Below are 24,862 nucleotides of genomic sequence, written 5' to 3'. Positions count from 1 at the left end.
ACTAGCCTGATCGTTGTCAATTTTACAACTGGAGAGAAAATGTCTGTGTAGTCGACACCTTCTTTTTGTTGAAACCCTTTCACGACCATTCTGGCTTTGTAGCGCTTGCTACCATTGTGTTCTTCTTTAATTCTGTACACCCATTTATTGTGCAAAGCTTTCTTGCTTTTTGGAAGCTTAGTTAGCTCCCATGTCTGATTTGACATCAGTGACTTCATCTCATCTTGCATGGCTTTCTCCCACTTGATCGAATCTTCAATTCGTAGAGCTTCATCATAACTTTCCGGTTCACCACTATCTGTTAGCAAGATGTAGTATAGAGATGGTGAGACCCGCTGTGGTGGCCTAATTGTTCTTGAAGATCTTCGAGTAGCAGTGAGTGGTGTACGTTGTTCGATCTGTGAATCATCATTTTCTTGATCCTCGTTCTGATCAGTGTTGACTCGAGTAACATCAAAGTCAACAACCTCAGGTTTCTTTGGCTGTTCCTTAGATTCAGCTTGTGACTTAGCTTTGTACAGAATCTGCTCATTAAATATCACATTTCTACTTCTGATGATTTTGCGATTTTTATCATCCCAAAATCGATAGCCAAATTCTTCATCACCATAACCGATGAAAAAACATTTTCTAGATTTGGCTTCTAACTTGTTACGATCAGTAGAATCTATGTGAACATATGATAAACAGCCAAAAACTTTCAAATGGGAAAGATTTACCTTCTTTCCGCTCCAGACTTCCTCTGGTAGATCGAACTTTAAGGGAACTGAAGGTCCCCTATTAATCAAGTAGGCTGCAGTGTTAATTGCATCAGCCCAAAAATATTCAGGCAATCCTGAATTCAGCCTCATGCTTCTGGCACGTTCGTTGAGAGTTCTGTTCATGCGTTCAGCTACGCCATTCTGCTGCGGGGTCCCGGGAATAGTCTTCTGAAATCTAATCCCATTTGCAGCACAGAATTCTTTGAACCCTCCGTCGATGTACTCTCCTCCATTGTCTGACCTCAGACATTTTAACTTCAAGCCTGTTTCATTTTCAACCATGGCTTTCCACTTCTTGAAAGTATCAAATGTGTCAGATTTATTTTTCAAAAAATAAACCCATACTTTCCTGCTTGAGTCATCAATAAATGAAACATAGTACCGCGATCCTCCAAGAGAAGCGACTAGGGATGGCCCCCACAAATCTGTGTGCACCAACTCCAACTTTGTAGATTTTGGAGTTCTACCATTTTTCAGGAAACTAACTTTTTTCTGTTTCCCAAAAATGCAACCTTCACACATGTCGAAATCAGTTGATTCCAACTTTGGTAACTTCCCCTTGGATAATAGTACTTTCATTCCTTTCTCACTCATATGACCAAGCCTTTGATGTCATAGGTTGGCATTTGCATCAGCAATTGCAATAGTATCTCTAATACTTGAAGTCATGTATAGAGTACCTGTTTTTGTGCCTCGAGCTACTACCATAGCTCCTCTTGTTATCTTCCACGTGCCACCTGTAAATAGTACCGAATGCCCATCAGCATCAAGTTGTCCTACAGAAATCAGGTTCCTCATGAGCTTGGGAACATGTCGCACCTTCTGTAGCAACCATGCACTTCCATTGTGCAGATTGATTGGTACATCTCCCATGCCTTCGATTTCCAACGCTTCACCATCTGCTAAGTACACATTCTCGAAATCACCAGTGACATAATTCTGCATGATTTCTCGGTGTGCTGTAGTGTGGAACGAGGCTCCTGAATCTAACACCCAAGATTCAATTTGGTTGTCGACTGAAAGGAGTAAGGCATCTCGGAGCTCTTCTGTTGCTCATGCTCATTCTTCTTCTTTGCTTCCTTGCAATTATTTTTGAAGTGGCCAATCTTGCCACAATTCCAGCACTGTACTTGTTTTTCGGATCTAGATTTACTTCTGTCTCTTCGGGACTTCGATCTGCCCCGATTTGAACTTCTACTAGCTCCTCTACCTCTCGTCTCGAGGTTTAAGGCAGAACTGGAAGTTGATGCTTCTCCCGTATCTCTTCTGCGAACTTCCTCGCTAAGAATATGGTCCCGGATATCTTGATATTTCATCTTTGTTTTGCCATAAGAATTGCTGACAGCTGTTCTCATGGCCTCCCAGCTCTTTGGCAATTGAGCTAGAGCAATCAGTGCACGTACTTCATCATCAAATTCAATCCCCACTGAAGCTAATTGATTGATGATGGTGTTGAACTCATTCAGATGCTGAATAACTGGAGTTCCTTCTGCCATTCTCAAGTAGAATAGCTTGTACATCAAATGCACTTTGTTATTGGCTGATGGCTGCTCGTACATATCCGATAGAGCTTTCATCAAATCCACCGTGGTCTTCTCCTTTCCCACATTGTGTGCAACTGATCTTGACAGTGTTAGTCTAATGACTCCCAACACTTGTCTATCAAGGAAACTCCAATCTTCATTGCTCATATCATCTGGCTTTCTTCCTAGGAGTGGAAGATGTAGTTTCTTCCCATAGAGATAATCCTCTATCTGCATTCTCCAGTAGGCAAAGTCTGTACCATCAAATTTCTCAATACCAACACCTTTAGCTTCTTCTCCAGCCATAACTTTACAAATGAGTTCAAATTCAAACAAACAAAGATCACCGTTGCGTCCAAAATGATCCAAATAGTTTGTCAGCACTATTTGATCGTCGCGATGGAACTTCAACTGGCGTGATTTAGCCCAAAATAATCTGCAACACGCGGATGGTTCAGACCCAATGTACTGATGCCGAATCTCAAAATTTAGACCGTACGGATGAGTCCGGAATGATCCAAATAGTTGGAAAGCACTATTTGATCGTCGAAATCGAACTCCGAATGGCTTAGATCTAGCCAAAAACAGATCAGAAAAATAGACGGTTCTGATCTGTCTGGCGCGTGAGATACACGCCCTTCACAGTGCGCGTGGGCAACGAGGGGCGTGTGTAATACACGCGTGAACAGTACTGTGCGCGTGGGGGAGAGTGTCACACGCGCCTAACCTCTCTAGGGCGCGTGGGGGCGCGTGGGCGCGTGTCCTTCACGCGTCTTCAACCTCTGGAGCGTGTGGGGGCGCGTGGGAGTGTGTGGTGCATGCGTCTTCAACCTCCGGAGCGCGTGGGGCGCGTGAGTTGCAGCAGATGCACGCGCCGATCTTCTAGGGGCGCGTGTAGCCTCGTCCGACCTCTGTTTTCGATTCCGTTTGCGGCAACAGATTCATCTCGACGCGAGAAACACCGTGGAGTTGTCAAAAATTGATTTTGAACAACTTAAATTTTCGGACAGCTCGAACCAGTGCTCTAATACCAATTGTTGGGAGCTGTTCTGAGACAGAGACGATTCTAAATAAAAGAGGGACGAAATTTAACGTGGTTCGGCAATTACCTACGTCCACAGATGCTGTAATTTCACTATGAAAATAATTTTACAGAAAACTCTCTTTCACCCACTTTGATGCACTCTGCACACACGCAGCACTCTCTATTTTCTCTCTGCTCTTCTTTGCTGCACACCCCACACACTTAAGCTCTCCTATAAATAGGAGAGCAGATCAGTACGTTGCAGCAATTTGCTGCATGATTCTTGGGGAGGTGGGGAGGTGCCTAACAATACAAAGGAGCAAACGGTGCAACGGTGCATTCGGTGTCTTTCGGTGCACTGTTCACTGTTTTTGTCTCCACCTGCAACACATGGCAGAAATCTTAAGACTATGACATGCATTTGTTCCTTTTTGTTTTATCATTTTTGAAGTTTCGATAAAATCATATTAACAAGCTTTCACATCCAAAAATACTTTAACAAAAATGAGATACCAAGCAGCATTTAAAATAGTTTGAATATAATACAAATAATTAAATCTACCTCTCGACAGCCAACCTCAAAACTATATATGACAGTAAAAGAGTGACCACATACATACACGTATTCTGTGAGATTCCAACAAAGACATCGTCACTACATCGAAGTCTGAATTTATACAACGAAGGAAGTGATCAAAGGGATTTCTTCAACTTGGGCATGGAAATCCAGCTTTGTCAAAGAACTGTAAAATCATGTAAACGAGTACCTTTTAATTTATATATAGCATTATATATATATATATTCACATAGCAAAAATAGTGAAGAGGCAAGCAAACTCATAGGAATGATAGTATACCTCAATGGCCAACTTTGCTGCTCCAAAATATACTGTTTGGCCACCAGAAAGAAGAAAAAGATCATCAAAGAGTGCAAAAACCTCACTACTTGGCTGATGAATGGAAGAGATAACAGTTCTGCCATCATGAGCAATTCTTCTAAGAGTTTGAACAACAAAGAAAGCCGAGGCACTGTCAAGGCCACTGGTTGGTTCATCAAGAAACAAGAGGCATGGCCTTGTGAGGATTTCAATGGCAATGCTTAGTCTCTTTTTCTCCCCTCCACTTATACCTCTTAAATGTCAGTTTCCAATTAGTCGATCTGCGCAATCTTGGAGACCCATTTCTACGATTGTTCCCTCTACAATGCCATTCACCCCTTCTTTGGTCATGGTAGTTGGAAGCCTCAGATGGGCTGAGTATTTTAAGGTTTCTCTCACTGTTAATGTTCCCAGCATTATATCCTCTTGGGTCACATAAGCCTGAATTTTAAGAGAAAAAAAAAAGGGGAAAAGGAACAGAATTTTAAAGTAAATTGGTCAAAGAAGTGCCCTTCATATTCGTTATATGCTAGAAAATTGCTTACATTATGTACTTGCAATACTAAAAAAAACTTCAAATTTTGGTTAATTACACGTACTGCTCCTTTTAGTTTCCTCGAAATCATTATTTCTATGTTTATGATAGGAAAATCTAACAATCTTACTTAAAATTGCTGTCAAGAGTAATAAATCATAGGCTCTTTTACATTTTTTTTTTAAATTATTACAAAACTAAAAAGACATGGGTTGAGAAAATCAAAAGAAGATATGTTAGGAAAGCTAGTAGACACCATTAAATTTAAATAAAAATGACTAATTTAATCAGTTATATAATATTTGCAATTTAATAACTTTATTAAAAGCTTCATTACATTTTCTACGCTAAATATGCATAAAAGGGGGATAATTTGCCTCTTATAGAACACCCCTCTCAAAAAGGAAAAAGAGAAAATGAAAGGGAGCCGAAGGTCTTGATGCTTCAAACTTGGGCCAAAGGCAATAATTCTGATTTAAAATGACTTACAAGAACACCATAGTCTAGTCTCTTTTTCTTCCCATCGAGCAGAACATTTCCAGTCATAACAACATTTCCTGACAGCCTGCCTGCAAAAGCTCAAGGCTCATTAATTAATTTGAGATTACAATATATTAATATAACAACGACAATCAAGAGTACTGCAATCAACTACGTACCTAATAATCAATCAAAAGCAACTTTCTAGAAGAGTTCTTCTTATTTTGATAATCATTTATAAGTAATTTTTTCTTTAAATAGTTAACTTGTTAAACTATTTAAAATTTCTATGAAAGTAATTAATTTATATGAACAGTGTCACTACAAGAATCTGGACTTTTAGCAGCGATTTAAAAATCGCCGGGAAATAAATCGCCGTAATATGTTACTTATCACGGCGATTTCTTAGTCGATGGAGGAAATATTAAATCAGCTGGCGAGAATCGGCACTTGGAGTATCGCAGCAATTTTTTCATCTTTTAGCGGCGAAAAATGTCGCTGCTAAATGTCATAAATCATCTCAGGCGCCAAACTTTCACTTTATTTCCCTCCCCGCGAGTAGTTCACACAGTACCCTCTCTGCACATCATTCGATTGCCCATCAGCGATTTAGAAAATCCGTTCCGACGAAGCCATACGTGGTAGTGATAGTAGGAATCCCCATTTCCGAAACGCTCCCGAAGCCCCATCGATACACCTCCACTACAATTTCCTTGTGCCGGCGAAGGTTTCTCATCCATTCCTTCCAAAACCCAAGCTTTGCCTCCGTTTTACGGCTAACCCATTAGGAAATTGTATAAACCCCCTTCAAACATTCTACTTCGGCCACCCAATACTTCGGCTACCAAGAATCGCCGCCCCCTCCTGTTGAATGCATATGGACAGACGGCGAGAACTGCCAAAATCGCCCTCTGTTGTGCATTAGAGCTACCAGAAATCCCCCTAAAATTCCTGTCCCAAGCATCCTGTGTGCGAGGATGAATAGTCCATTCTAAGCCCTTGGTTGGCCAAAATCCACTGCTCGGGTGCTGCTCAGCGTGTCCAAGGTAGTTTTCTACTCAGAAACTCTGTTTGGAAGTCATTATTTTCTCCATACATGCATGAACATAGCCCCATTTGAATTTGGTTACTTGGATTGTTGGATGACTATAACAATCCCTTTTATATAAACTCGTTGTCGTTTTTTTATATGTATTTTTATTTTTTTGTGATCTGTCGATGCTGTGGCTATTGTGGATTCATTGGTTGATTATCCATATATGGTAGTTGGCAATTTCTGCATATATAACCTCTAATATATTAGGTCTTTCACTGATCGATATATAGTTGGCAATTGCTGCTGTGATTTCTCCATGATTCTAACAATGTGCATTTGAGGTTAGTCTTAGGGCTAGATTCTGGGAAATAATTGATTAGGGAAAAAGAAACCGTATATCTCCAACATTGTCCATGCAGGCTTTAAACAAAAAACAAGTATATAGCAAGAGTTATTTTTGTTCATTCCAAAAATCACTTTGATTTAGTTAAATTCAATTTTAGTATGCTTGGTACGGGCTACTAGGTGTGAATTTTCAAACAAAGCTCATGCTAATGTAAGATCTTATTCCTAAGGCTGTCTTTTTAAGCTTACTTATATTTATTCAGTTTTGATAGTTTTGAGGCTTTGATAAGTTATTCAGTTTTGATAGTTAATGCTATTTCCTAGGCAAAACCCACTATTAGTTCAGCATGGCTGACTTGGTCACATGTTAATTATCCGGTATACTAAATATAGACACATATGGAGGAATATGCTATCACATTATTATAGTCAGATGAAGATGTCTATTTTACAGGTTAATTAGTCTAAACAATAAAAGTTAGATATATTTTATAATATGACTGTAGGCAATAAGTTTAACTGCATAGTAATAGATATCTTTACTAGAGCAGTATTATATCCCATTATAATAATACTGCTATGTTAAGATTAAGTCATTTTTATGGAAAGGGCTAAGACTACACAATTCCTCCAAAAATAATATCGCTGACTATTTCAACAATATATGCTAGGTTTTATTGTCCCCTCTACTTTCCTCCCTACTTTCCTCCCTAGTATCCTAGATAACTGTATTTCTCTTAAAAATCATGTCAGTAAAGCTTCTCTCCTCTAATCATTATTCTATTTAATTTGGTAGAAGTCTTGAGAAGCAAACTTCTGTAATGGTGTTGTATTGAAGAAAGTGAAGGACATGCGGGTGTGATATGGGAAATGCTTTCCCATATGGGTGGGAGAAGGTTGAGGAACTTTTTTCAATCTCTGCCTTAGAAAGTGATGACAAAGATGGAAGTGAATATGCTTCCCCCATGATTACAAACTCTCTTGCAATCCACTTATATATATATATATATATATATATTAATATATATTGATTATAATATAAATTTGCTTCAGTTTTGTATTCCCATGCCACCACCCTCAACAGCTTAAGGTTTCCACTGCCCCCAAGTGCACCCGACCTTATAACATGTCATACTCATGCCCTTGGACTTTTTCTGCTATTGATCTCTTTTTTTGTTTTCTTAAAAGTAACCATCTAAAAGAACCTATTAGGTTAAAAAAATATAAAAATAATTTATATTCTTGCACAATCAATAAAAATTGATTGTGCAAAAGGAAGACTATATATGTTTACTTCAGTTCAATCTGGAAAAACTCCCCTCCATTTTCCCTATAAAGCTGTTTTCTCCCTTCCTTTCTCTTTGTGGGGTCTTTGGCCCGCCATGCATCTCAAAGGCTTGGCTCCACCATGGTTAATCTTAATTTACCTGCTTTTCTTATATATTGCATGTACATAATGAACAGTACATGAGTGAATAAATATCTAAAGGTTACTCTCTCTGATGTGGATCCTTTAGTTTTGTAGTAGTATTTTTTCTGCCATTCTCTTCTCTTGGTTTTGGCAAATATTATCCAAATATATTATATAAATATAATATGTAGTACCTCAATAATTGCCGAGAACTGTTCATGAGTCTCTTTTTCCATAAATCCATTCAGTACAGAAATTAGAATTGGTAGCCTTTATCCTGCAACTTCTGCTGTTTTTCTGTGAATCTCCTCAACTTCAGCAGCTAGATAGCTATCTGATCTCCATATATACAATATAATATATATTGTATTGCAAAACTAGAGTGCTGCCTGCAAATTAATGGTTTTGAGGCTCTCATTCTTACTGTACTACTTATCTTTACATTGATGTACTGACTCTTTTCATTTAGATTAGTGAGAATGATTTAGGATAGTGAATATTCAGCCTGGACTGCTGAGTTATATTTCGATCGTTAATGTTATTTTTGGCTGAGGAATTAACGCTCTTAGGTAATTACCTCTAAACCTTCTGATGTACAATCTGGAAAGGAGAATCCAGCCATTGTCTGGAGTCGAGAAATGGAGAGACACCCTTAGATACCAACTTCCTTGGATACCAATCTGTGCAACGTGTAATAACTACAACAATTAAGCTGTGTGGAATTGGATCTAGTTTCATATTCTATATATTTATACATAGAATATATAGTGAAAATGAGAAATATACTTAGAAGAAAATCCATATACTTAGTTAAGGCCAGCACGATCTTCTTTTACTGCCTTTGATTTGACTATGTTTCTGAAGAATTTGATTTCCAATCCAAATTCTGTCTCCTAGGACATAATCTGGGGTATTATTGTACTTAGTAGAACTCATGCCATTTACGTAGTTTCGCTTGTTTTGAAGAATGTGATTTATTCGACTAGTTTATATAAGAGCAGCGTTTGTATTACATGACCTGATCGTCCGTATCTAAGCCTTATATATTTACTAAACCATACATAGTGATCTTCATGATATCTGCAACAGACTCATTGATCAATTCCTGTACCACTATCTATGATTGGAATCCTGAACTGTTGTATGGTTTAACCTTCTTTTGTGCACTTATTCTTCTGTTGAACGTTATCATCCTGGAGTCTCATGAATTCATGAGTTCATTGCCAAACAACAGGGGAAAATATTAATGATTGGTTTCTTGCAGCTGTTGCACACCATTAAAATCTGAAGATGTAGCGTGGATTTTAATGAGGATCCTGCTGAAAATTTTTATGGCCTAGCTGTCATTTTGCTAGTAATTATCTTGTCTGCAATGTTCGTGCACAATGATAGTACACCTCTACTTGAAACATGAAACTCCTTGAATTCTTCCCACACAAGCATTCTTGATTTTGATGGCATATCTCATGGGTTCATCTATTTCTCTATTTTGAAATGATAGACAGTGGATCAAATGTTACTAGGCCAGGTGCTATTATGTTCTTGTACTCCAACTTTTTGAAATGATCAGTTGACCATTGTAATGTTAGCTAGCTTGCTGTTTCAGGCCTAACTAGCTCAATGTTGCCTACAATCATTGAGAATAATTTTGCATGATCGCCATGGTCAACTCCTGGTTTTATTTTTCTCAGCATTCTAAACCATCAAATCCGAATATATGCTATTACTCATTTTGCTTGTTTTATCAGTTATATTAATTTCTTCCTCAATTGTTATATTATAATGATCAGCTGTTAGAAAGCATATGTTAACTAAGCATATAAAGTAACCTTCTTGGCATTGCTGATCAAAATTAGTGACACAACTCTGATATGTATTCAGTTGGTAATCTACCATCACCTTTTTTAGTAGTTTTTGTCAATGGGTTTGCTGTCCTTCTTCATCACCTTATATTTACCTTTTCTTTGTTTCCCTCCTTATTCTGACAAAGGTTAGAGGCTATAATCTTGCCTGCATGCATGTTTGTGCACCTTCTTTCTTTAGCAAAAGGGAAACACACACAGACACACACCTGCACACACACATATACTTTGTTGCTTAAATTTGTCTAAGTTCCATGGTATATCCTCAAGTTGTCATGATCAGAGTTTGTGTTTTCATTTTGGTGAAGATGTTTATAACTCATACGCTGGCCAGACCTGTAAATGTTGTCGTTGGCAGTATATATGTAATTGTAGGCAAATTACATATATACTAATATATTTTGTTGAATCCTAATTCTTTACTTATGTTGTTACATTGTTGTTCATACATCATTTAATCATCGTCTTCATGAGGTGTTGCTGATCACATCTATTATTTGATTACATATAATAGATGTGTATAGCAGTGCCAAATTTCACAATGTAACAATTGGCGGAATATGAGGAGGACCGGCCAGAATAAATATTTCTTTTTTGGTATATATATAAGAACTGAGGATTTCGTGAGGATTTCGTAGAATAAAAAAATCCTCTATTTGAATATCTACTCCTTAAAGTTGGATATGTACAGAACACCCAAGTGGATCACTTAATATTGGGCTGGGTTTGTGTTTTTTCTATATATATATATAGAAAATATCATCATGTGCTCCTAATTCAAGCTTGGATGTTGTTGAGATGAAATCTTGACATCATTTTCTCGCTGTATCATCAGATTAGTAAAAATAAATAGGCATTAGCCCAAGTATGCTTTCTTTTTTTTAATCTAACTTTTGGCACATTATCTCTGTGATTACCTTCACCTTCCCCCAAGCATCGGAAGAATTCTGAACTAATAGCCAAAAGGATAAAAAAAAAAAAAAATACAGACAAACAGAGATAAGGGTTAGTCCTTTTCAAGCCTTTACTGTCAACCGACAGTACCCCAAACATGGAATGACTTTGGCTTATATTACTCATGAATAAGACTAACACCATGCTTAAGCCTTAAGATTAAGGGGTATATGCCTTTACATGTCCCTTACTTTGGGAGTGAGTGGTATTATTAGATTTTGTTGTAGAGTAGTCCATTCTAATCTCCAAAATATCATGTGATAAGATTAATTATGTTACATGATTAGTGATGAATAAGATGAATAATAGATCCTCTTAATCATTGGTAAGAAATGGATAGCATTAAGGCTGTGATACAAGCAGCTAATTTCAGGATACAACTTGTTTTCTAATTCTCTGTCTGTCTGAATTATATGGTTGAATTGGCAAAGAGATAAATACTCTTTCTATGTGAATATCAGGTAGACATTCAATGATATGTCTTTCTATATTTGATATAAATGATTCTTAAAGAATTGATCATGAGTGATTTGAAATTTGTATGGTGTGCAGCATAGTGGTGCATGTGCCTGTATTAATATATTCCATACAAAGATTAAAGTACCTCAATTATTTCTGATTATGAAACATTGGAAGAAAAAAGGGCAGAAAAATTTACCACAAAAATGACACATTGACAGACAGTAACCCTGATGTTAATACATTTGTGCCCCTGATTTTGTTAGTGTTATATGCTACTATTGATTTGAATCTGAAAATTACTTGGATTTTCTAGTGCAGAGTAATAGGATGGACTGACAGTGATAATTGAGTTAAATATGGGCTGACTGAGGTTGAGCGAATTGAGGAGTCAACGTCATTTCAGGCAGGCCACATCTGAACCTTTCTTAGTTAGGTATTGAAGGTAACTACTAGTTCGCTATGATTGTATTCAATTCCTCCTGGCCTATATCATGTGAGCAGATATCTCTGAACATAATGGTTTGCCTTTATGGCTTTGTTTAATAAATATATTTGGCGGCATGAATTGTAGACCTTTTATTGGATATATACGTTGTCTGATATACCAGTAATTCAAACCCTACTTTGACTATACCTCAATATATATATTAATTGTTCATTGCTTTTCTTTCACGTTGATAGTTTCACATGACTAATTCTTACTTATTCATTTTTGATACAAACGTATATGAGAGTGAGGGTGGTTGACATGTTACGCGACATGTAGTTAATACTATCACATTCCACCATTATTTTCCCTGATTTGGCTCGAGGTGAAATCCCGTGCTGAATGGCCCGATCTAAATTGTCATATGTGAATGCGGGTTCTACTAGTTATCTATTACTGATTACAGTGTGTAGACTTGATTGTCTTGGCCAATCCTATAGATGTATAGACCAGCAGCAATATACTATATAGGGGTTTTTATCCATTTTTGATAAGCTACTAACGTAGACACAACTTATCCGATACCAATTTCCTAGGAATGTCTCGAACTTATCGTAATATACAAGACCAAATTCCTAATAGCATATACGTTTACAGAACCAAATATGATTCAGCCATACATGACCCGAAACCTCTGAAGATAGTTAGTTTGCCCTGAAAAGTTGGATGATTTAACTCTTTTTCCCATCTTCTTTTTTTTAGATGGACAAAAGTTGGATGAACGAGGTCGATAGACTTTTATCGCCTGTATATGCCGAAGGGGTTAAAAATTTCCTCACACAAGCACGAAGGCATGCTTGCGGACGGGATCGCATTCGGTGTCCATGCCGTACATGCCTTAACAATCTATGGCTACCAACAAATGAGGTGGAATCCCATTTGTTTATCAAAGGGATCAATCCAAATTACACAGAGTGGATATTTCATGGGGAGGAGGAGACAACATTGAACATCAGTGATGATGATGTTGGTGACGACGTTTTACCAGAAGATGATTACATCGATGACATGCAGCATATGTTGGATGACATCCTATCAGGCACCTTTGTTCATGTGCCTGAAGACAACACTACTGCACCAAATAGGCCACCAATACCCGAAGATTCACCATCAACTACTTTTGAGAAGCTACTGGAGGATGCCCGATGTCCTCTTTTTGACGGATGTACTAAATTTACGAAGTTGTCATTCATTGTCAAGTTATTACATATAAAATCAGTCGGTGGATGGTCAATTAAGTCATTTGACATGCTCCTTGATTTGTTGCGGTCTTCATTTCCTGATGCGCTTTTGCCACAATCATATGAGGAGTCAAAGTCTTTGGAGCGCGGTTTGGGATTCAATTACCATAAAATCCATGCATGCCCCAACGACTGCATCTTATTCTGGAAGGAAAATGCTGCTCTTAATGAATGCCCTGTATGTAAGGCTTTGAGGTGGATTCCAAATACACATGGATCACGCGTTATACCTCAAAAAGTGTTGCGCCATTTTCCGTTGAAGCCGAGATTGCAGCGTCTCTTCATGTCTGCAAAGATAGCAGGTGAAATTGGGTGGCATAAAGACCAACGGCCGATAGAAGATATGAGTATGAGACATCCGGCTGACTCTGAGTGTTGGCAGAAATTTGATGAACATCATAGTTGGTTCGCTGCGGATCCTCGCAATGTTAGGCTCGGACTAGCAAGTGACGGCTTCACTCCGTTCAACAACTTGGCTAAACCTTATAGCATTTGGCCTGTGATCCTTGTCCCATATAACTTGCCGCCGTGGTCATGCATGAAAGACCAATTTTTTATAACATCTTTGATTATTCCAGGCCCAAGATCACCGGGGAATGATATCGATGTTTACTTGCAGCCGTTGGTTGATGAATTGCTTGAATTTTGGGAAAATGGGGTACCTACCTATGATGCCTCAACTAAGGAGACATTTAGGTTGCATGCTGCATTGTTGTGGACAATCAATGACTTTCCTGCCTACGGGAATCTCTCCGGCTGGTCAACAAAGGGGAAATTAGCTTGTCCGACTTGTAATGCCGACACAGACTCCAATTGGTTGAAATATGGCCGAAAACATTGTTATATGGGACACCGACGTTACTTACCGCCGGATCACATGTGGAGAAGGAGAAAAGGGTTGTTCAATGGTAAAGAAGATCATCGCATGCCACCAAGAGATATAGGAGGATACGATATTCTAACTCAATTGCAGATGATTGGGGATGTGATGTTTGGAAAATCTCGTAGGAAGCGAAAACGTACTGCTGAAGAGCTGAATTGGACAAAGTCCAGCATATTCTTCACATTACCTTATTGGTCAACACTTCGACTTCGGCATAATTTAGATGTTATGCATATTGAGAAGAATATTGCCGAAAATATCTTATTCACTTTAATGAACAGTTCAGGAAAAACTAAGGATAATATCAATTCAAGGCGTGACCTGGAGATTTTGGGCTATAGAAAAGAGTTACATTTGAGGCATGAAGGTGATCATGTAACAATGCCAAATGCATTGTACACATTACACGAAGAGGAAAGGAATAAATTTTGTGAGTGGCTGACCGATATCAAATTTCCAGACGGGTTCTCTTCCAATATCTCGAACTGTGTTTCTCTACGCGATTGCAAAATCACTGGGTTGAAAAGTCACGACTGTCATGTTTTCCTTCAAAGACTACTCCCAATCGCTGCTCAGGGTTTTTTAAGAAGTGACATTGCCTTGGCTTTGACTGAACTTAGCACTTTCTTCAAAGAGTTGTGTGCTCGAACACTGGATGTGAATCGCCTATCCCAGCTCCAAACAGATATTGTCACAATTCTTTGCAAACTGGAGATGATATTCCCTCCCTCCTTTTTCGATATTATGGTCCACGTAGCTGTTCATTTGCCCCGTGAGGCCATACTTGAGGGACCAGTACAATATAGGTGGATGTACCCATTTGAGAGATATCTCGGCAAATTCAAACGGTATGTTAAGAATAAAGCTCGACCAGAGGGTTCAATAGCCGAGGCCTACATTCACACTGAATGCTTGACATTTTGCTCCATATACCTCCAAGATGTTGAGACGAAGTTCAATCGAGCGGACCGCAATATTGATGCTGATGAAGAGGAAACTATAGATGGATTCACAATTTTTAACCAGAAAGTTCGTCCCTTGGGTATAGCTTCCAATGTGCAATTAGAAGATAAACTTTTTAAGGCAGCCATCTGGTATGTGCTCAACAATTGTTCGGAGATTGGACCCTATATACAGTAAGCATCAATGAGTTTACTGCAAAATCTACTTACATTCAATTTTATCCAGTTTCTATATATGCAACCATAACGTCACTTTCTTGTTGGTTTGGGATTCCGTGCACCCAAATGTAGGGAACACTACGAGAAATGTAAGGTGCAACACCCAAGTTGCATCGATCGCACGCATCAAACTGAATTTCCCACTTGGTTCAAGCACCGTGTAAGTTCTTCTCCATCCTTAAATCAATGACTTTACTCTCAGTGAAAATATACATTGTTTTGGAATGACTTTACTCCACTTGAATATATAATATCTTGCATCTTTTATAGATCCAGGAACATCGTACGGAGACTCCACTTGATGTATCTGCTGATCTGTATGAGTTGGCTTGCGGGCCTGACCGGTTGATTGCATCATATGATGCTTGCATAATAAATGGAAAAAGGTTTCATACGAAGCATCGTGAATCGCGCCGGCGTACACAAAATTCCGGAGTGTTGGTAATCGGGGATGACGCCACAGATAACGCAGACTTTTACGGTTGTATCAAAAATATCATCGAGCTACGCTACATGGAGTGGCGTCGGGTGTATCTATTTGAATGTGCTTGGTTTGACGTTGGTGATCGAAAACGAGGGGTGCGGGTGGATGACCATATGATTAGTGTCAACATGAGCAGGACTTGGTATAAGGATGAACCATTCGTGTTGGCGAGTCAAGCTGATCAATGTTTCTACATAAGAGATTTAAGGGTGAAAGGGAATTGGGCTGTTGTGCAGAACTATACAAATAGGAATGTATACAACATTCCGTCCGTGTCGAGGATTCAGGAAGATATTAATGATGGTTTTCCAAGTACTAATGAGGCCGATCAAGAAAGTGAGTCATCATATTATTATGAACCAGTTCAGTGCGATGATGCAGATCCAGTGTCAACTCCACTGGATAGGATTGATATACCACCTAGTCATATTGATGCACGAGAAGTCATGCATGTGGATGGTCAATTCATAGAAGAATCTGGATTTATTAATGATGACATTCAACCTTCTGGTTCTAGAGATGCGTCTAGTGAGGGGGAATATTCAGATGATAATGACCTATCCACCGATTCAGAGTATGTGTCAGATTTATAATTACAAGCTAGAAACAAAAACCTCATTATTGACCGTATAGCAGATTAAAACCATTAAGTATAAAATACATTTTTTGAATGATTTATTAAAACCATTAAGTACAATTATTGAATACTAGGACTGAACGTTTATGTAGCTTTCTTCCATTTATGTTTTCATATATTTATTTCCTTTTCTTTGATTGACTTCTAATGTGTATCATATTATTATTGTGTCAGGTGAGGGGGCAACATTACTACATACTCTGAGGCTAAAGTGGACAAAGTTTGGGACAAACTCTCTTCCTTATATCTCGACCAATTTATCATGCAATCCCATGTTCAAGTTGGAGGCATGAGGAGCACTATTACTCCTCAAGGTATCACAAAATAGATGGTTAAGTTATTGTCATTCAAATCCACATGCTCAATTACTTCATGGGTTAGGCTACCCAGGAAGTAATTGAAAATGGTAGATAAGTGATCAAAATTTTTCTATTGTTGTCTGTGAGTTTGAGATTATTTTGTGGAATGGACCTAACGAATTTCACACAATGATATTAACTCATACACACGCAGGTGACCGAGGGGGACCAAGTTCTAGAGGTGGAGGGAGACTTCGAGGTATTCGTGCTCGGCGACATGTACCATACTCGGCTCGCCACAACCGACCACGGGGAGCGAAAATAGCCTCATATCATAGCCCTGAGGAGTGTAATCAAGAGTCATCGGATGACTCGACACAGCCCCCAAGTCCCCCACAAGCAACCAATCTAATTCCCACACCTGCGCCTATTCGAGAACCCTCACAAGTGCGGGAACAATCGCCCCTAGAGAAGAATCGAGAATGGAAGAAAGCAGTATACCAGAAACTGGTGAGTGTTTTTTCAATATGAAGGCGTTGACCATTCCATATGTCAATAAAAAAATACGAAACATTTTTTTATTACATACACTAATCTAGTGAATATTTTGATACGCAGTTGCGGACGCCCCCACGGAGCCCGAACAAACGCAGCAACAGAGAAGAAGAATTCGTGGGCCTGCTAGATGCATTGAGTTTGACAAGGTGAGGAAGCACGGTAAAGTGCTTTTAAAGATAAACAATGGTGAGACAGCCCCGTGTTGTGAACACGCTTCTATGTTCACGACACGAGTATCATGGATTGTTAAACAATTTTGTGACATGAGCCATGCGCGATGGACTGATGTCCCACAAGCCATGAAAGAGGAGCTCATTGACCGCGTTCGGGTAAGTTATCGGGTTGGTTAAGTTGCTATTATGAGTTGGAAGTGGTTTATGTAGTATAACCGTCACATTAATACTAGTTCGCTATGACTTGTAGTCTGACTTCGTGCTCGACTGGGAACGTGAAAACCACCGAATGACGGTGACAAAGGCACTTCGTAAGCGCTTCAACAGCTTCCATCACGACTTGCACAAGATTTACGAATCCTTTGGAAGCCATGAAGAAGCGTTAGCTCATGGGACAAGCTTAGTGGACCCCCTTGTATGGGTCAAGTTGTGTGGTAGGTGGGGCAGTGACGCCTTCAAGGTATATAAGTGACATAATTCTCATATTAAACCATAAATCCTTCCATTTAATATGTTTGAATATTGTTGTGGCAAATCCGGTTGTTTAAGTAAGCTAACATGACTTATGTGCATGGCAGAAAATTTCAAATCAAAATCGGGAGAACCGAAAGAAGCAGGCAATTAATCACACATCGGGACGTAAATCATTCGTCCGAATACTTGAGCAAAAGGTATGAGGATTCCTCCCAGTGGACTCATTTAAGTATCTGTTAAGTATTAATTAATATTGTCCTCAACATGCACACTTAAAGTGTGTTTTGTGATGGGGTTTCATGATTACCTGAGCTTAAAGTGTGTTTTGTGATTGTGGTTAAATTCAATGATGTTGAGTTTAAAATGCACATGTGGTTGCCAATACTTATCTGAACTGAAAATTTGACTTCTTATACTTAATGTGGAGAAATGTAGCGCGCTGAGAATGGAAATTTGGTTGACTTCTATAAGGAGACGTGCTGGTCGAAGAAGAAGAATAAGTTTGTGACAGATGCTACGAAAGATGCTTACGTGAGTAGTACACTTATAGTCCCAGCCTTCTACGTTTATTTCTGATAATAATATATAGCATACATAGCAAGACTCGATTTCCCTAATTATTGTTTTGTCGTTGTGCAGAAGGAGATGCAAGGTAGATTGGATGGCATAGAACCAGAGCAACGTTGTGACGAGGTAGCAGCGAGTGTCTTTAGGGAGGTCCTTGGCCATCGACCTGGATATGCGCGAGGACTCGGAGAGATGGTCATTCCTGAGTCCTCGCGACAACGTGACCAACTTAAAATGCAATGCTACCTATCTGAGATTGAAAGACACAAGAAAGATGCTGAGCAACACAAGAAAAATGTTGATGACTATAAGAGTCAGCTAGAAGAAATGAGATCAGAGATGCGGGCTCTTAGGGAGCATCAGTTTGCGACCGACAGATTGCTTCAGTCCTTTTTTAAGGATCATCCGTCATTCACTGAGTCATATCGACAGACTCAGTGTAATGAGCCCCCCAACCCATAAGGGGGGCTCCAATGTTTTTTGCCTCATTGGGTGGTTTTTTGGTAGTCGATGGTGACAGCTGGGCAATATATATATATTACTATATATATATACTTACTAAACGTACTATGTCAACACCGGGGAGATAAGCAACTCTCGGCTGAAGTTAGATTTTTGAGGAGTGTTGCCGTGTGTCACGCACTTGGCCACGTGACCAGTAATGTAAATTTTGCAGCTGTTGCTGTCTCCTTCACTCATACGATCAAAGGTGATAGAAAATTTGATGCTCTTTAGGGATTTTAGCTTTGTGTTGTTATTACATGACCAACACCGGTTGAGTCAAAAGTTTCTTCATTTTTCAATTCTGTGTGTTTGTTTCAGCTCATGTGTCAGATTTAATGCTGCTGCCTATCAGTTCATTTCTTGGCAATCAATACCCTTCACTTTATGCCTGTCCTTGGCTCCTGTTGTTCATGGTAAGATCTTACTTCGGTTTACTTGCTTGTTTCAATTTTATATGCAGGTTGAAATGTTCTTAATCTCAGCAGACCAAACCAGTTGACTGGAGGGCTGATCTTGATGAAATTATGTAACATGGAAGATTGCATGTCATGAAATTATATTATCTACAAAGTGTGTTTATCTTTTAATTTGACATGCAGGTGTGTCCATGGCATCGTTGACCGAGCTGTCATTTAACTGGACTAGAAATCATTAGTTTCATGATTTCCAATATCTCCTTTACTTAGAGGAGTATCTATTCAGTAAAAATCATGGTTATCTTCATGAGCAACTCCTGTTAACCCCTTTACTGGAGTTGAACAAGCAAAGGTATTATAAACGAGTTTAGATAGTTTTTAACTTCCAAGAATCCAAAGTTTTTCTGCTGCTGTTTTTGTATCTAAATGTTAATTTGCAGACTGACATGGATAGTACTAAAATCTATGCTTATATTTCGATCATTGCCCTCTTCGTCTGTATTCCACCTGCCATCATTGTAAGTTAACTGTATCTTGCAACTCCATGTTTTGGATGTATGTACTGATCTGTATAATGCATATGATAAGTTTATGTTCTAGTTAAGCTAATTGTTTTTTGTCCTTGTTTTATTTTACAGTTGGAGGGACCTCAACTACTTAAGCATGGTTTTAATGATGCAATTGCAAAAGTAGGTCTGACCAAGTTCATCACAGACCTAATTTGGGTGGGGTTGCTTTACAACCTTTACAATCAGGTAAATTTGTTTCCAGTAGTATTCTTTGGTAACCAATGCTTTGAGTGCAATTATATGCTAGTCCTCTCTTCTGTGGATAACCTAGAACAGTCTAAAAATTTGCATTTCTTCAAAGCCAAACTGCTGGATTCATTTCTACTTGGTGCAGAATTTCAGCGATTGATAATTTTGCATGCTATCACATTAACAGTTCGAAAAAACTTGTGTTATTTTTCGAATGTTCGAAAACAGTTGGCCACCAACACCCTGGAGAGGGTGGCACCACTTACACATGCAGTTGGCAACGTGTTGAAACGAGTATTTGTGATTGGATTCTCAAATCATTATCTTGGGTAAATTTTTATCTTCTGCTATTTCATTTCTTCCGTTCGTAGGATTTCTTTGTCATACTTGGCGGCTGTTTTCATGAAGGCTTCGCAGTAAAAATCTGGTTTGAACGTTGGAAGTATTTGACTGGGCGTTTTGATCGACGAAGGCGGGGGTGCTCTAGGCGGCCATCATATTCAAGGTAAGAAGATAATGAATGTTTTAATAATAATTTCCAAAATAGCATGCGAGAGTCAAGTGTGGAGTTTATATAATAATTATACGTATTGGGTTTGACCTTGGACACCAATAGATATACACTAGAGGTAGCAGCAGTCCCGCGTGCATGCTGGGGGTCACTTAAAAATGATTCAAGGGCATAGTAGAGGTGTTTTGACAAGCTGTGAAGGTGGGGTTTTGAGATTGGGAGAGAATTTTGTGGGTTCGGAAATACAGAGGAGGAGAGTCACATGTTTGTGGAATAAAAGCATGGAATCACATGGCTTGGTTCTTATTCTTACTTTATGTGTTTATTTCCTAGTGCTCACATGCCCAACTCAACTTTGTTCCTACTCTCTCTTACTCACAAGAACTAGGACAAGTTTTGTCAATCATTGTATCCATGATATACAGCATTTGGGACCCCAATTGTCTTTCTTTTTAACGATTTTGAATTTGGTTTTCAGTTATTTTTTTGTGGTCTTTTGAATATGGCATATTTTTTAATTTTTCTAAACGATAATTACAAGTTGTAATTATCTGATTCGAGGGAAAAGTGTGATGGAAGTAAAGGACTAAACTGTAAGTCTCTGGAGTCTGGATTGTAAAGTTCATATGAAAAATGTGTCACCTAATTTAGGTGGTAAAAATAAAAAGGGTCCTCTAAACAATAGCATTTCTAAGATGGATAAGAAAATGAGAAGGGTGGCCACCTTAGGTGGGAAGCTTTAATTTGGTGGTCATCAGTGGTGATAAGCTGGGATTTATCTCTTTTTTATGCATTATTTTATTGGTCATCAGTGGTGACAACCCTCTCGAGCAAGTGTTGACTTGTGAATAGATTCATCCTGAAGGTTTGACTTAAATGCATAACTTATTGGAATTAGGCATACTTATAATTGTTCTTTTAGTTGGATACGTTTCTTACCCGTGTTGTTTTTTTTTCCCAGTTAATAGCCACTTTGGTGAGACTAATATGAATGGTTGTAGTGGTAGATCACAACCAAATATCCTTCAGCCGGTATGTCCTTTACATGTTGATTCTAAAGCTATACCAAAAACTCATTGGATTTCATGCTACCGTATCTTATATATGAAGGTGATTGAAAGCAAGGCATAGGACAATGGTGGTTAGTCCAATGAGGAGTGACGGATACGCTTACGGGTGAGAACCTTCTAATATAAATTCCGAGCATGGAGCACCGATGGGCCCGGGATGCACTTAATACAAAGACTAAGGTAACTGCCATGAAATTGATTTTATTATCACGTTAATTTTCCTCTTTTAAATATTAGTTTTGAGGCTTCATCTTCCAATTACTTGGTCACATGTTGATTGGGTTTCACTGTTTTGATATCTCAGGGGAAAATATGCATGTATTGACTTCCATGCAATCTGAAAATAGGTGTCAGTGAAATGGGTCTCATGCTCGCCACCATGGTTAATCAAATGCCCAAAGTGCCCAAGTGTGGGTGGAAATGTCCCAAACATAAGTCTCACTTGTTATATTAATGTGTAACTTGGTATAGATTATTTTAGTGATACTACAGTCTTCAAATCAATTATATAATACAGATGATAGTTTATTATGTAATTAATCACTCAGCTTGTATTTGAGATATGATCAGTAAGAATTTCCACCCAATGATAGTTAATTGAATTGACACTTGTGTGAAATTAAACACTTTGATAGAATGGTCTCAGCTATATTTGTTGATGTATGGAAACTATAATTGATCATGTCAATCAGGTATAATTGGATGAAAGTATGAAAATTCACTAATTAAGTGAATTTTCATGCTTGGGAACTATTAATGAGACCCATTATTCTTACTAGCTCTTATGGGACTTAGTAAGAATAATGGGTTATTAAAATTTGATGCTCAAGTTTTGGCGGCAATTGAAAATTCGCCGTTAAAAACAGTAAAAAACAACAAACAAGCATGTACGGTCAAGTTGTCTGGCAAAGCAGCGATTTTATAATCGCTGGTAAACAAATTCCAGTTTTCAACTGTAGTTCCCAGCGAACAAAAATCGCTGCTATACTATATCCCAGCGATTTCTTAATCGCTGGGAAATAGATTATTTTTATTAAACTATTTGGCAACGATACTCAAATCGCTGGAATATTATAAACCGGCGATTCCATACTCGCTGGCACATTATGAAACAGCGATTTATGATTCGCTGCCATATATAATCCAGCGATTTGTTAAACGCTGGGATATAATGCACGATATAGCAGCGATTTTTAGATCGCTGCTATACTGTATGCCAGCGAGTCATGAATCGCTGGCAAATAAACTTTGGTTGTGACATTTATTTCCCAGCGATTCTTAAATCGCTGGTAGACTAAATAGCAGCGAATTTACAAACGCTGGCAAAATTGGTTTCGGTTATGAAAGTTATTTCCCAGCGATTAAAAAATCGCTGGTATATAATATTACAGCGATTTTATAATCGCTGGGAAATAAATTTCATAACCGAATAAATATATCGCAGCGCTTCAGAACTCGCTGGCTTAGTAAATCGCTGCCAAATCTCGAACGTTTTTAAATTTATATTCCGGCGATTATAAAATCGCTGGTATATATGCTTATATGCCGGCGATTTTTTCTTTCCGCCGCACTATATAGGAACTGGCTGAATAGTACCGGCGAACAGGCAGCGATTATGATATCGCCGGGATATAGATATAGCGGGGATTTTTGGTATTTTGGCGGCGATTATTAATCTCTGGTAAAAGTGTAATATGTTGTAGTGTGTAATTGAAGATGACAAACAGTTCTCAAGAGTACAGTATTTATATATAATTTGACTTATTACTGCCTACTTAAAAAGAAGAAGCCTTTTCCCATTTCAGCAAAAGGAGATATCTAAAGCTGCTGATATTTCCGGAAAAAAGTACCAAAAATATGAAAAATAAAATAAATTGGGTCGGTTGCATTTATTTTCTGGCAACAATTTTCTATTAATGTAATGGAAACATGAAAATTGAAGTTCCCTTTTTCATGTCTGTTTTCCGTTTGCATTTTTTGTTCACTCTTTTAATTTATATATAGGCAGTGATCGTGGGAAGATCAGGGATTTGACCCTGTGATCATTTTTCTTAACAATATTCCTTGAAGTTTTTTCTCTGGTTTCAGCACTGGAAGAACAGCATGCACTAAAACAATATTTTCTTTTATTTTATCTATACGTTTTCTTTTTGTTATCATAAAGCAACTGAACAAGCGCCTCAAGCAGGAATGGAACCTCTTTCATCATTTCATGCTTGTATATCAAGTTTAGATCGTGAAACAAAGCTGGCTGCAAGTCTGCATGCCCTCGCTTACACCTATAAAAGAATCAGCATGCAAGAGCATGGATGTTCACGAGGAGAGCTAGGGCCGGGAAAAAACCCATGCACTGAAAATCTTTTGCATGCTCAACTTGAGAGAGAGAGAGAGAGAGAGAGAGAGAGAGAGAACCTGCTAAAGAATCAAGAAGAGTGGATTTCCCAGAACCAGAAGGACCCATAATAGCCATGATCCTGCCCGGCTCAGCAAAGCCAGCGAGCCCATCAAGCAGTCTCCTGCTATGTCCATTCCCGAAGTTTGGAACCACAACAGTCAGATCTTGCCATAACAAGTACATTCCCCTCTCATAATCTCTGCCTGATCTCATGATCCTCTGCACCACCATCGCTAGCAACCTCCTTTAGTTGTTCCATACTACTTCAGCTTAACTTACACCTGAAGTACTTCTTTACTTTGAAATAAGCAAGACCAGAAGAGGGCAGAGACTAAGAGTATAATAAATAATTTAACTCAGAAGAGTGCAGGTTTGATAAGAATATCTCAACTCAAAATTTTCATCTCATCGTACAACTTTTCTAAATTTCTACATAAAATTCTCTATCTTCCTTACCAAACCTGCCGGATGAAGTGGTCCTCAGGCTGCAGCCATATACGGTCGACAACAAAACTGGTCAGAGGTTAATGACTACTTACGAGGTTATAACGACAGGATAGAGAGAATAAAGAATACGAAGAAGATGAAGGTAAGGTAGGGAATTCTCTAGCCAGGATTTGTGAAATGGGTTGATGACAAATATTTTGGACCCTTGCATGGAAAATTAATATTTATAATGGTATGCAGTAACTGTGCTCACCAAACAGTAATGAATGCTTCTGTGCTGCGCTGCTGCCAAGAGATAACTGAGAATGCATGGCCGACATGTACAATTCGTGAATTTATAACAATTTATAAATTTTTCCCGTCATTAGATCCATTAGATTTGCATCAATCCATATCAATTTATAAATTTATTTTTATGTAATTTTTATGTGATTAAAGCATTTCTCTTCCAAGTTTGGCAAACTAGACTATATGATTGAGATATATATAACAGCTAGCTTAGTATT

The 24,862-nt window shown here is 38.4% G+C and overlaps 1 pseudogene; it reads right to left on the bottom strand.

The window, feature by feature from the left end:
• LOC122294018 overlaps nucleotides 1-24,613 on the bottom strand; it is a 28,208-nt pseudogene extending 3,595 nt beyond the window's left edge.
• Nucleotides 24,614-24,862: the final 249 nt, after the last annotated feature.

The sequence above is a fragment of the Carya illinoinensis genome, chromosome 14 (genome assembly GCF_018687715.1).
Source record: "Carya illinoinensis cultivar Pawnee chromosome 14, C.illinoinensisPawnee_v1, whole genome shotgun sequence".
Taxonomy (NCBI): Eukaryota; Viridiplantae; Streptophyta; class Magnoliopsida; order Fagales; family Juglandaceae; genus Carya; species Carya illinoinensis.
This window is presented reverse-complemented; position numbering and strand designations above follow the sequence as displayed.